The sequence below is a fragment of the Bos grunniens genome, chromosome 4, assembly GCF_055505025.1.
Source record: "Bos grunniens cultivar Pamir isolate PY7600 chromosome 4, Bosgru_T2T1.0, whole genome shotgun sequence".
Classification (NCBI taxonomy): Eukaryota; Metazoa; Chordata; class Mammalia; order Artiodactyla; family Bovidae; genus Bos; species Bos grunniens.
The window spans coordinates 95,841,128-95,853,983 of record NC_141168.1 but is presented as its reverse complement, the minus strand read 5'-3'; the positions used below and the strand labels follow the sequence as shown (position 1 = coordinate 95,853,983).

General features: G+C 39.1%; 1 long non-coding RNA gene across 6 annotated transcripts in view; it reads left to right on the top strand.

Moving 5' to 3' along the window:
* Positions 1 to 12,856, top strand: part of LOC147374561 (uncharacterized) — a 186,098-nt gene that overhangs the window by 147,273 nt on the left and 25,969 nt on the right. For 2 of the 6 annotated variants that reach the window (XR_015162887.1, XR_015162890.1), the window contains exons 2-3: positions 10,217 to 10,288; positions 11,157 to 11,267. The exons of 2 other annotated variants lie outside the window; for them this stretch is intronic. This is a non-coding gene — a long non-coding RNA (uncharacterized LOC147374561). The remainder of the gene's footprint in view (positions 1 to 10,216; positions 10,289 to 11,156; positions 11,268 to 12,856) is intronic. 2 more of the 6 variants (XR_015162889.1, XR_015162892.1) reach the window with 1 other exon arrangement.

Sequence of the window (12,856 nt, the reverse complement as noted above, 5' to 3'; positions counted from 1 at the left end):
CATCACAAATGTCAAAGTGCTCAGTAAGTCACTGGGGTTTGAATGACAGCCGTGCGCTAAGCAAGAAGTTATGTTTTTTCACTACCAAATTGGACCATAAATGATGAAAAAGAGGTCAAAAAGGAAGTATGGAACCATACAAATTTGAAAGGGGAAACTGCTAATAGCCATAAACCCGGTGCAATCAAAGGCTTGGCAAGTCATTGCAAATTACCTGCTCTGTGAATTACTGATCGCACTGCATTATGATATAGAACTTTCTAACTCCTTTCATCTGTAGCAACAGGGTTTCTAATAGCTCACAGATCAAAAGCAAAACACTGCCAGTGGAATTCTGATACAAATAAGCCAAGGTTGCACAAGTATAATCCATGTGAACAAAATTTTAATATACATCCAATATTGCTTTTGGTCAGTGGATTATTTAACATAGTATATGTATTTTACAAACCACACTTAAACCAATACAATACTTAATGAAAGGGAAGATAGGTAAGGTATGCCTGACTAATATAAAAGGAGGAGTGAACTCTTACACGATACTTTCGTTAGGGACTAATGTAAGTTGGTGTGCCATAAGCCAGATCTTGGCAGTCTTTCAGATGGAAGATGTCAAGTCCCTAAATCTTTTTCTTCTAGCCCAAAACTCAGACATGTGGGAGTCAGGGGTACTAAAAATTACCCCTCCAAATATTTTTCTTATTAGGGAAAATATCTGTATCAATAAGTTTCTTTTGAAAAATATAAAATGCCCGTTAATGGAGAAGTCTGGCGGTCCTTTGCATGCCACTGTAATCAGATTGTTTTCCTCCAGCCTCTTTGCTGGAGATCAGGGGTACTGATTAAATGGACATATTTATTCTACATAAAAAAGGCCCAGGGAAAAGAACACACACACAAAAAAAACCTTGAACTATCAGATACATTATAGCAAAGACTTGGCTCAAGTGTTGCCAAGTGAGATTTTTGCGCTGATGCAAAAATACCCTGGTGCCTGGGAGGTGAAGAGGAAGAAGCAGATGAAGCAGACAGCTGCCAAGGAGAGAGTTTCAGTTATATTGTACTTGGATTTTTGTACTTGATAATAACTGACAGAGTCACAATTGAAAATTATTTCCTTATTGGTTCTTGGATCTAAGTTCTTATGTAACCCACTGCAGTTTTTTTGTAAGGATAATTTTTTTTATTTGTGATAATTATTCAATTAGTGTTACTCCCTGCCCTAATGTTGAAAATACAGTGAAATGAGAGCTAGCATTCTTATAGGAAATGCGTGTAAGTGGCCACACTGAGATAAACAAAGAATACAAATTGCAACAGTTCTATAAAGAATATAAACAGATGGCCAAGAAAGGTATTCTTTAATATTTATTTTTATTTATTTATTTGGCTGTGTCGAGTCTTAGTTACAGCACTCAGAGTCTTTAGTTGTAGCATGTGGGATCTAGTTGTTGCAATGTGGGATCTAGTTTCCTGACCAGGGATTGAACCTGGGCCCTCTTGTACTGGGAGCATGGAGTCTTAGCCACTGGACCAGGAAAGTCCCTGAGAAGGTATTTGAATAGGGCTGCTCCCTGAGGGAGAATGGTCAGGAAACGCTCATAGATGAAATGCTGTTTAAGCTGGGATTGAGTCAATATGAAAAAGCGAGATGTGTAAAGAGCAGGGTAGATGGGAAAGATATGACACAAAGAATAATAATACAGGTCCAAAATATGTGAAGGGCCAAGGGTAGTTGACGAAGAGCAAGAAATACAATGTGGCTGGGCCACAACAAGCAGGGGAGAATAGATGATGATGAGGGCAGATGATGTAAGGCTGTGAGTCAGAGTGAGGAAAAGAGCAACATGTTATAACTAGCTATTCTAGGAAGAACAAATGATCTGCGAGAAAGCACTGAAGCAAAACCAGCTAGGTCAACATTGAGGTGCCCAAGTGAGATGACGGTGGTTTGGATGAGGGTGGTGGCAGTGGAGGAACACAGAATTTAAAGCAATCTGACTCTGCACCCGACAAATCCCCAGAGAAGTTGTGAAAGGCTTCCTGTCATTGTGGCACAGTAGCCCAACCTTCTGGTTAAGGTGTCCCAGTGAACGATACTCTACCCCCAATCTCCAGAGGGTCTGCCTCTCTCAACAGTACACCCTTAAAATTGGTGTGAAAGTTGCTTAGTCGTGTCTCTTTGCGACCCCATGGACTGCAGCATGCCAGGCTTCCCTGTCCATCACCAGCTCCCAGAGCTTGTTCAAACTCAAGTCTTTCGAGATGGTGATGCCATCCAGCCATCTCATCCTCTGTCGTCCCCTTCTCCTCCTGTCTTCAATCTTTGTCAGCATCAGGGTCTCTTCCAATGAGTCAGTTCTTCGTATCAGGTGGCCAAAGTATTGGAGTTTCAGCTTCAGAATCAGCCTTCTAATGAATATTCAGGGTTGATTTCATTTAGGATTGACTGGTTTGGTCTCCTTGCAGTCCAAGGGACTCTCAAGAGTCTTCTCCAACACCACAGTTCAAAAGCATCAATTCTTTGGTGCTCAGCCCACTTTATGTTCCAACTCTCAGATCCATACATGACTACTGGAAAAACCATAGCTTTGACTAGACAGACCTTTATTGGCAAAGTAATGTCTCTGCTTTTTAATATGCTGTCTAGGTTGGTCATAACTTTTTTTCCAAGGAGCATCTTTTAATTTTATGACTGCAGTTACCATCTGCAGTAATTTTGGAGCCCCCCCTCCAAAATAAAATCTCTCTGAAGTGATGGGACTGGATGCCATGATCTTAGTTTTTTGAATATTGAGTTTTAAGCCAACTTTTTCACTCTCCTCTTTCACTTTCATCAAGAGGCTCTTTAGTTCCTCTTCACTTTCTTCCATAAGGGTCATGTCATCTGTGTATCTGAGGTTATTGATATTTTTCCTGGCAATTTGTCTTTATCTTTCTGACTTATTTCATTTAGTATGATAATGTCGAATTGCATCCATGTTGCTGCAAATGTCATAATTTCATTTTTTTGGATAGCTGACTAGTATTCCATTGCGTGTGTGTGTGTATCTTCTTTATCCATTCATCTTTTTTATCTTTATCCATTCATCTTTCAATGGACATTGAGGTTGGTTCCATGCTTTGGCTGTTGGACATTGTGCTGCTATGAACAATAGGGGTGCATATATCCTTTTGGGGGGTACATTTCTTTATTGCAGTATAGTTGCTTTGCAGTGTTGTGTTAGTTTCTGCTATACAGCAGAATGAATCAATTATACGAGTGTATATATATATATATATATATATATACACACATATATATATATATATGCACTATTTTATATTTCCTTCCCATTTAGGTCACCACAGAGCATTGAGTAGAGTTCCCTGTGCTATACGGTAGGTTCTTATTATCTGTTTTATACAAAGATGTGTATAGATGTGTATACATCTATGAGTAGAGTTCCCTGTGCTATACAGTAGGTTCTTATTATCTGTTTTATACATAGATGTGTATAGATGTGTATACATCTATGTGTATACATAGATGTGATCCCAACCTCCTGATCTGTCCCACCTCCCCATTCTGAGGCGTGCATGTATCTCTTTAATTTTGTCTGGATATGTGCCCAGGAGTTGGCTTGCTGGATCATGTGGTAATTCTTAGATTTTTAAGGAACCTCCATACTGTTTTCCGTAGTGGCAGCACCAACTTACATTCCCAGCAACAATGTAAGAGAGTTCGCTTTTCTCTACACCCTCTCTCCAGCATTTATTTGTAGACTTTTTTAATGCATTTACAAATTTTTTTTTCTAATTTTATTTTTAAACTTTACATACTTGTATTAGTTTTGCCAAATATCAAAATGAATCCGCCACAGGTTTTGAAGTACAGCTAATTACTATGCAAATCTCTTTGCTCTGCTCTGATGCAGAGCAAAGTGACTCAATTGTACACATGTAGACTTTCCTTTTTTAATATCCCTTTCCATTATGGTTTGAATATAGTTCCCTATGCTATATAGTAGGACCTTGTTTCTTATCCATTCTATGGCTAGTAATTTTCATCTGCCAACCCCAAATTCCCAATCCTTCCCTCTCCTACACCACCCTGCTTGGCAACTACAAGTCTGTCCTCTATGTACATGAGTCTGTTTTGTACATAGATTCACATGTGTTATATTTTAGATTCCACATATAAGTTATATGGTATTTGTCTTTCTCTAACTTACTTCACTTAGTATGATTTCTAGTTGCCTCCCTCTTGCTACAAATGGGCATTATTTCATTCTTTGAGCAGCTGACTAGTACTCCATTGTATATATGTGCCATATCTTCTTTATCTGTATGGACATTTGTCTCCATGTTTTGGCTATTGTGAATAGTGTTGCTATGAACATAAGGGTGCATGTGTCTTTCTGAATTATAGTTTTGTCCAGGTTTATGTCTAGGAGTGGAATTGCTGTATCATATGGTAATTCTATTGTTAATTTTCTAAGGAACCTCAATACTCTTTTCCATAATGACTACACCAACTTACATGCCCTCCTGACAGTGGAAGAAGATTCCCTTTTCTCCACAACCTCTCCAGCATTTATTGGTAGACTTTTTAATGATGGCCATTCTGACCACTGTGAGGTGGTCCTCAGTGTAGTTTTGATTTGCATTTCTCTAATAATTAGTGACGTTGAGCATCTTTTCATGTGCCTATATGCCATCTGTATTATTCTTTGAAGAAATGTCTATTAAGGTCTTCTGCCCACTTTTCATTGGGATTGTTTTTTGTCGTTGTTGTGAAAGACGATTCAGATTGTCAGATGGCTGAAGGTTATCACTTGGCCTTTCTTGCAATGCAGTGTTTGGGTGTCATCATCTATCTTGTTGTTCAGTCACTAAGTCATGTCCAACTCTTTGCAACCCCGTGGACTGCAGCACACCGGGCCCTACTGTGCCTCACTGTCTCCTGGAGTTTGCCCAAGCTCATGTCCATTGAGTCAGTGATGCTATCCAACCATCTAATCCTCTGCTGCCCTCTTCTTTTGCCCTCAATCTAGCCCAGCATCAGGGCCCTTTCAAATGAGTTGGCTCTTGAATCAGGTGCTCAAAGTATCAAAGGTTCAGCATCAGTTTTTCCAATGAATATTGAGGGTTGATTTCCTTTAGGATTCACTGGTTTGATATCCTTGCAGTCCAAGGGACTCTCAAGAATCTTCTCCAGCACCACAGTTCAAAAGCAAAAGCATCAATTCTTTGGTGGTCAGCCTTCTTTATGGTCCAACTTTCACATCCATAGATGACTACTACATAGCTTTGACTATATGGGTCTTTGTTGGTAAAGTGATGTCTCTGCTTTTTAATACACTATGTTTGTCATAGCTTTTCTTCCCTCATCTATGAATCACTTCAGTGTCATTTAGGGCAAGAGGCTGCTGAACCAGGATGCCAGCCACCCCAGGCCCACCTTCCAGGGCTGAGTGACTATCATGCTGTAAACCTGAAACTCTGCTGAGGCCATGTGCAGGAAAGTTCTAAAGAACAGTCCCTGAACCAGGAAGCTGCCTGTATACATGCACGCCACCCTTTAGACCATGTAAGCTCAGTCATGCTCCCAAACAAGTGTAAGTTCTATGATGCACTCATTCCCAACAGGGAAATGGGAAGGAAGTGGAAGCAAGGAGAAATAATAAACAACTGGCTTCCCATGAGGATTGTTGAATTTTATCATGAACATATATTTTGGCTAATATTTACAATATGGCATGTGCTGGCCTCTTTTTGAGGAAAAAAATATACAGAAATGCTCCTAAGTTCTTTTTCCTATCCTGCAGAAATGGAAAAAAATAAGTTCAGAAAGCACAAGTTCACTACCTGCCTCCAGTTCAGTCGCTCAGTCATGTCCGACTCTGCAACCCCATGAATCGCAGCACACCAGGCCTCCCTGTCCATCACCAAATCCCGGAGTTCACGCAGACTCACGTCCATCGAGTCAGTGATGCCATCCAGCCATCTCATCCTCTGTCATCCCCTTCTCCTCCTGCCCCCAATCCCTCCCAGCATCAGGGTCTTTTCCAATGAGTCAACTCTTCGCATGAGGTGGCCAAAGTACTGGAGTTTAAGCTTTAGCATCATTACTTCCAAAGAACACCCGGGACTGATCTCCTTTAGGATGGACTGGTTGGATCTCCTTGCAGTCCAAGGGACTCTCAAGAGTCTTCTCCAACACCACAGTTCAAAAGCATCAATTCTTCAGCGCTCAGCTTTCTTCACAGTCCAACTCTCACATCCATACATGACCATTGGAAAAACCATAGCCTTGACTAGACAGACCTTTGTTGGCAAAGTAATGTCTCTGCTTTTCAATATGCTGTCTAGGTTAGTCATAACTTTCCTTCCAAGGAGTAAGCGTATTTTAATTTCATGGCTGCAATCACCATCTGCAGTGATTTTGGAGCCCCCCCAAATAAAGTCTGACACTGTTTCCACTGTTTCCCCATCTATTTCCCATGAAGTGATGGGACCAGATGCCATGATCTTAGTTTACTGAATGTTGAGCTTTAAGCCAACTTTTTTACTCTCCTCTTTCACTTTCATCAAGAGGCTTTTGAGTTCCTCTTGCCATAAGGGTGGTGTCATCTGCATATCTGAGGTTATTGATTAGGTGATAAAATTAAATGTATAATGACAGAGAAACAGGCATATTAAAGCAATGAGGAAAGATTACCATTAATTTTGATTAAAACACCTTAATATTTCTTTATGAAACACGACTAGCTGATGTTCCTCAGTTAATGAATTTGCATATTTAAAATACTATCACAACCATTTTATCAGAGTGTAACTTGTCCAATATTGAGTTGGAATTTGAGTTCCTCTGATTTTCAGTCTCTGTTTGCTATTTGTACTCATTGCTAAATTCCTGTTTCATATTCACAGAATATATTTACATATTTCTCAATGCATGGGTAGGCCCAATGCATATCCAGAGGTGTCAAGAAAATTAATCAAAATCAAGAGAGTATGTTTTTGTGTATCCATACACGTATTGCACTAGTTTTGAACAACAGTCTGTATTTTTTTCAGTGTTTTTCCACAGTGTGTATTTTTCTCTGAAAAAGAGAGTTTGAAAAGAATTGCCAGATCTGTCTTGGAACTTCCATTTTAAATTCAAAACAGATTCCCAAACGTCTACTGGGATATATCTCCAAATACGACAAAGAATGTGCACCTGTGATTACCTAAACCGGCCAAAGAAGGGCACCAGTGCCTCACATAAATGTTGTCACAGATATTTTTTATTTGGTTATAGAATTTTATCAGAAATCCCATGGCTCGGTGGAGAATTCTATCTGTCCTACAGGTCTACTTCTTGCCTTTAGATAACATTTTACAGCAAAAACCTGACATATTGCTTCTGTCACCCTTTGGCCACTAAAGGAACTTAAAACAGCACAATGGGTGAATAATAAGGAGACAAAGGGAATTTTCTGCTCTTTTGGCTCAGTCCATGCATGTGGTCATAATTTTCCAACTTTATGACAATAAAGGGAATGAATTTCTCTCTCCACTGCTCCTTCCCCAGGTGACCTTCCACTGTTAAGTTTAGCAGTTGGCCGTATGTATTATAGAATGGTTAAATAAGCTAAAGGGTGACGAACGAGATGGCTACTTGAGATTTACAAGGAGATAATGAATGGTGGAGAAAGAGTAGCGCGTTTGAAGGGCAGGTTCAGAGAGGCACTAACCAAGGTGGATGATTATCTTACAGTTTCTGAGAGCCAAATAGAAAACTGAAGAGAGCCTGACAAGTCTCAGGCTAATTTGTTCTGTTGTGTGCTGTGGCTGATAGGATAGACCCACATCAGCCTGGAGTAACTGCAATAAAAATCTTATTTTCTTCTTTATAATTGTAGGCTACACCTTATAGTCCTTTACCTGATTTATCTATGAATTCTCCATACCATTTGGATGGTTTTTAAGACTGAGTTTTCAAACAACTACTTACATGACACAGTGATTTTACTTGTATTCAGTATTGCTCAGTTTTCAAAACCAGGCAAAGAAAACAGTCACATTAAAAAAAAATGTACAAAAATACTGAACAGAAGGATGGATAAACAAATTGTGGTATGTCCATACACTGGGATATTATTCAGAAATTGAGGAACAAACCACTACAACCCCATTGATAAATCTCCAAAATATAATGCTAAGTAAAAGATGAGTAGTTACTATGAGTAATTACCATGTGGTTCGTTTGAATGACCATGAAAACTAAAATGCCTGAAATTATGATATAAAAACTGGAACAGTAATTGTCTCTCTGGGCAGAGGGCTAGGAGGTGAGGGTAATGTTGGATTTGGCGTAGTAATATTCTATACTTTGAAAGAGGTTTTAGTTACATGGGTGTAGAAACACATCAAAAATCATCAAATGATACACAAGATATGTGCATTTTGCCTTATAAGTTGAACAAAAAAGTCATTCAATATTGAACCCTGGTTGATAATATTCATAGTTTTGAGGTGAACAGCACTGAGACTGCAATTAACTTTAAAATGCATCAGAGTAATGATATAGATTAGTAGGTAGAGAGGTGAAAAGTAAAGAAAGCAGAATTATAGAAACTGGATGCTAAATATATGGGTATTCACTGCACACCTCTTTCAAACTCTATTTGGAAATTGCCATAATTAAAATATTAGAAAAAAAATTAGGCATCACTGTTTTCCTTTTTTCTTTGTGTTGCTCCCGAAAACTTAAGAGTTGAAATGAAAAAACCAACAAAAATATTGGCTACAGCTCTCTCAATGAACAAGGCTCTGATGTTCTGCTTGCTATTCTGTTTAAGCCAGCACTCCATGATAATTTAACATGGAAGTGAATGACTTCCTTACCCAGAAAGGACTATATTCTCACAGTGAAGAACAAGCATGCAAAGCAATGATGGAAGTGCGCTGGCCAGGGATACATGATGAACCTGCTATATGAGAGCCCTGCTCACAGACCTTCCCCGTGGCAGCGAGCAAACAGTACGGGTTCTTCCTCTACAAAAAGGGACAAGGAGATATAGTGATTAACTACAAGGTTTTGAAGTCAGGGGCATGCATCTAAGTTTGCATTTGGGCTCTCCCTGCCATTAGCTTTCTTTCCCTATCAATGTTATTGAACTTTTTTCCGTGTTTTGGTTTCATCATTTACCAAATGGACGAATTATTTGACATTTACTCTTGAAGGTATTCTGAGGAATAATGAAGTACTGAGGTTATTATTATCACACGCAGACACACACAGAACTGGAGAAGAGAGAACAGAAATGGATTAAGTGTGATGGAATTTAAAGAAAAGTAAAGTTTTAGAGCAGAGGATAATGACAAAATAAGCTAGAAAGAATCAAACTATCAGACTGCACAATTCCTGGTTTTCCCATGACTGCTTTTTTATTTTCTTTTTTGTACTATGTGGGTTACAGAAGTACTTTTCCCCCTTGAACATTAAAGCGGTGACAGCAATGATTATTCCTAAGCACAGGTCTGAATAAAAAGCCATACTATGGAATATTTTACTCTCCCTGCAAATCTCCTCACAACCTTCTCATAAATAAATGGGGCTAGAGTCAAGAAAACTATGTTAAATCCCTCCTTTACTGTTTGGACTGTTCCCAAATCATTCATCATGAATACAGGAGGATGGGGGCTTCTCTTTGGCATATATCTTAGGGAGGTCTGGCAGGGTTAAGGGAAAGAGACAAAGGAGCCTGTGCTCAAATAGCCAGGGTATTTTTGCCAATCTAATGCTTTTAAAAATACATGCACAGTATACTTTTGTCAGGAAATCCTCAGGATGCTTACAGTGAAGGTGGTGAAAATTGCTTAGGCAGCTCAAAATCGTATCTAGAGCTTTTTGCAGAACAGTGTTCTGACAAGTGAAGATGAGAATATCCATCTCTAGATCTTAAACTCAGTGACCCTGAGAATTGGCAGTAATTTTTTTTAAATTGGATTGGAATCGAGTAACTCTTTAAATGTGAGTGGTATCTATTTCCATTCTATCAGTATTTCTGGGCAAAGAGGATGACGTTGTACAGGCCAATTTGAGGGCAAAAATATCTTGGTCCCAGGGAAACTAGGCATGCTGTATAAGAGTCACAAAATTCATGATAGATTGCTCTGTGCAATTGCTCTTAAGGATTCCATGTCCTATTTTAAATCTTTGAAATGAAACTTTATGCCACAGGGTCGTCAATGAGAGGAAAGGGTAAAGGAAAAATATAAAATAAGGCTGAAGCAAGACAGCACATCTGTTACGGTATGAATGGCTCTTACAAATTCTCTTCCTTTCACTCAGAAACGTCTTATTGTTAACTGTTTTATTTGGGTGGGGTATACATTATTTATGGGGTTTAGAGTAGAAGGCCACCATGTTTTATCTTTTTCTGGCTTTTATGCTTGAAAAAACAATGCTAAGTTGTGGTTGTGTCAAGATAACTTTAAGTGAAAAGTACATTTTAAAATTTCTTTAATTAAACATGATCAAAGGCACCCTTAAAGCATTTGAATGAGCATTTTGCTAGTTATATGGCACTGTCTATATTCTTTTAACATGGCTATTGGCTCAATGAACCTGTTGTTGGTTCAACAGTTCCTTCTGCTATGAACGACCAAAATTTTCCACTCTTTGAAACTTAGTGTTTTACTATATACAGATGAAACACACCTGTTTCTGATATACAACCACTTTCAATTTTTGTTAACTGAAAAAATTCATGAAATGGAAAAAATCTGTGTACTCCTTTCTGGTGTAAAATATAATTTGGAGATTCATGTTGTTGATTAAAAAACAGTGAGCACCTACTGTGCGCAGAAGGCACTGTGGGATTAATTCAACAAATCTGAACATGTTTATGGAGCACTAACTCTGGGCCGAGCCCTCTTGCACCATCTGAAAGGTGGGTTATGAAAATAAAACAAAGCAAAAATACAGAGACAAACACCAGTAACAAGCAGGGAAGGAAGCGAGATAGAGTGTGCTGGGGGGTGGCCTGACTATTAGATAGAATGACCAGAGCATTTGGTATTGGGGGAAACAAGATTATAATGGGGAAAGGTGAAGAAAGATTGGGAAGAAAATGAAGGTGCAGACAATATAGTTCATTGTGGAATTTCTTTCCCAACAGAGGGAGCAACAAGGGCCTTGAAGTGGAGGAACACTGAACACTTGAAGAAGAGGCCAGTGATGCCATAGCTGAACACCTGGAGTGGGAAGAAGCATAGATGAGTTCATAGAGGTAACGGGGAGCCAAATTATAGTAGGTCTTGAAAGCCATTGAAAAGGCTTTGTTTTTACCACGAGCAAGATAGGAGCCTTTGGAGGGGTTGAATAAGAGAAAGCATTATCTAAGTTTTTAAAAAATTACTTATTTCAATTAATTTTTATTGGAGTATAGTTGCTTTATAATGTTGTTAGTTTCTGCTGCTGCTAAGTCGCCTCAGTTGTGTCCGACTCTGTGCGACCCCATAGACGGCAGCCCACTAGGCTCCTCTGTCCCTGGGATTCTCCAGGCAAGAACACTGGAGTGGGTTGCCATTTCCTTCTCCAATGCATGAAAGTGAAAAGTGAAAGTGAAGTCGCTCAGTCGTGCTCGAATCTTAGCGACCCCATGGACTGGAGCCCACCAGGCTCCTCCGTCCATGGGATTTTCCAGGCAAGAGGACTGGAGTGGGTGCCATCGCCTTCTCCAGCAAAGTAAATCATCTATACACATATCCCCTCTTTTTTTATTTCCTTCTCCTTTAGGTCACTACAGAGCACTGAGTAGAGTTCCCTGAGCTCTACAGTGGGTTCTCATTAGTTATCTATTTTATACATACTATCAGTATTGCACATATGTCAATCCCAATCTCCCAATTCCTCCCACCAGCCCCCTTCACGTTGGCATCCATACATTCGTTCTCCACATCTGTGTCTCTATTTCTGCTTTGCAAGTAAGATCATCTATACCATTTTTCTAGATTCCATATATATGCATTAATATACATATTTGTTTTTCTCTTTCTGACTGGCTTCTTATTTGCTTTGCTCCGTATAACACTCTCTAGGTCCATCCATGTCTCTAGGCCCAGCTAATTTTGTTCCTATTGGAACAAAGAGGCTGAGTGATATTCTATTATATATGTAATACATCTTCTTTATCCATTCCTGTGTTGATGGACATTTAGGTCTCTTCCTTGTCCTGGCTATTGTATGCAGTGCTTCAGTGAACACTGGGGTGCATGCATTTTTTTTGAATTATGGTTTTCTCCAGGTCTATGCTCAGTAGTGGGATAGCGGAGTCATATGGTAGTTCTGTTTTTAGTTTTTTGAGGAACCTCCATACTGTTTCTTTATAGTAGCTATAGCAATTTGCATTCCAGTCAACATTGTAGGATGGTTCCTTTTTCTCCACATCTTTTCCAGCATTTGTTGTTTGTAGATGTTCTTGATGATGGCCATTCTGACCACTGTGAGGTGATACCTCATTGTAGTTTTGATTTGTATTTCTCTAATAGTGATGTTAAGCATCTTTTCATGTGGTGTTGGCCATCTGTTTGCCTTCTTTGGAGAAATGCCTATATAAAAGTCTCCTGCCCATTTTTTGACTGAGTTTTTTTTTTATATTGAATTGCAGGAGCTATTTGTATATTTTGGAGATCAATCCTTTGTCAGCAAATATTTTCTCCCATTCTGAGGGTTGTCTTTTCATCTTGTTTATGGTTTTTTTTGGCTGTGCAATACCTTTTAATTATTCCTAAATCAGTATAGTTGCCCTGTTGCATACACACACACACAGTAGTATGTGTATGTAGAGACAGAGAAATCAGTCAGCAAGCCACTGAG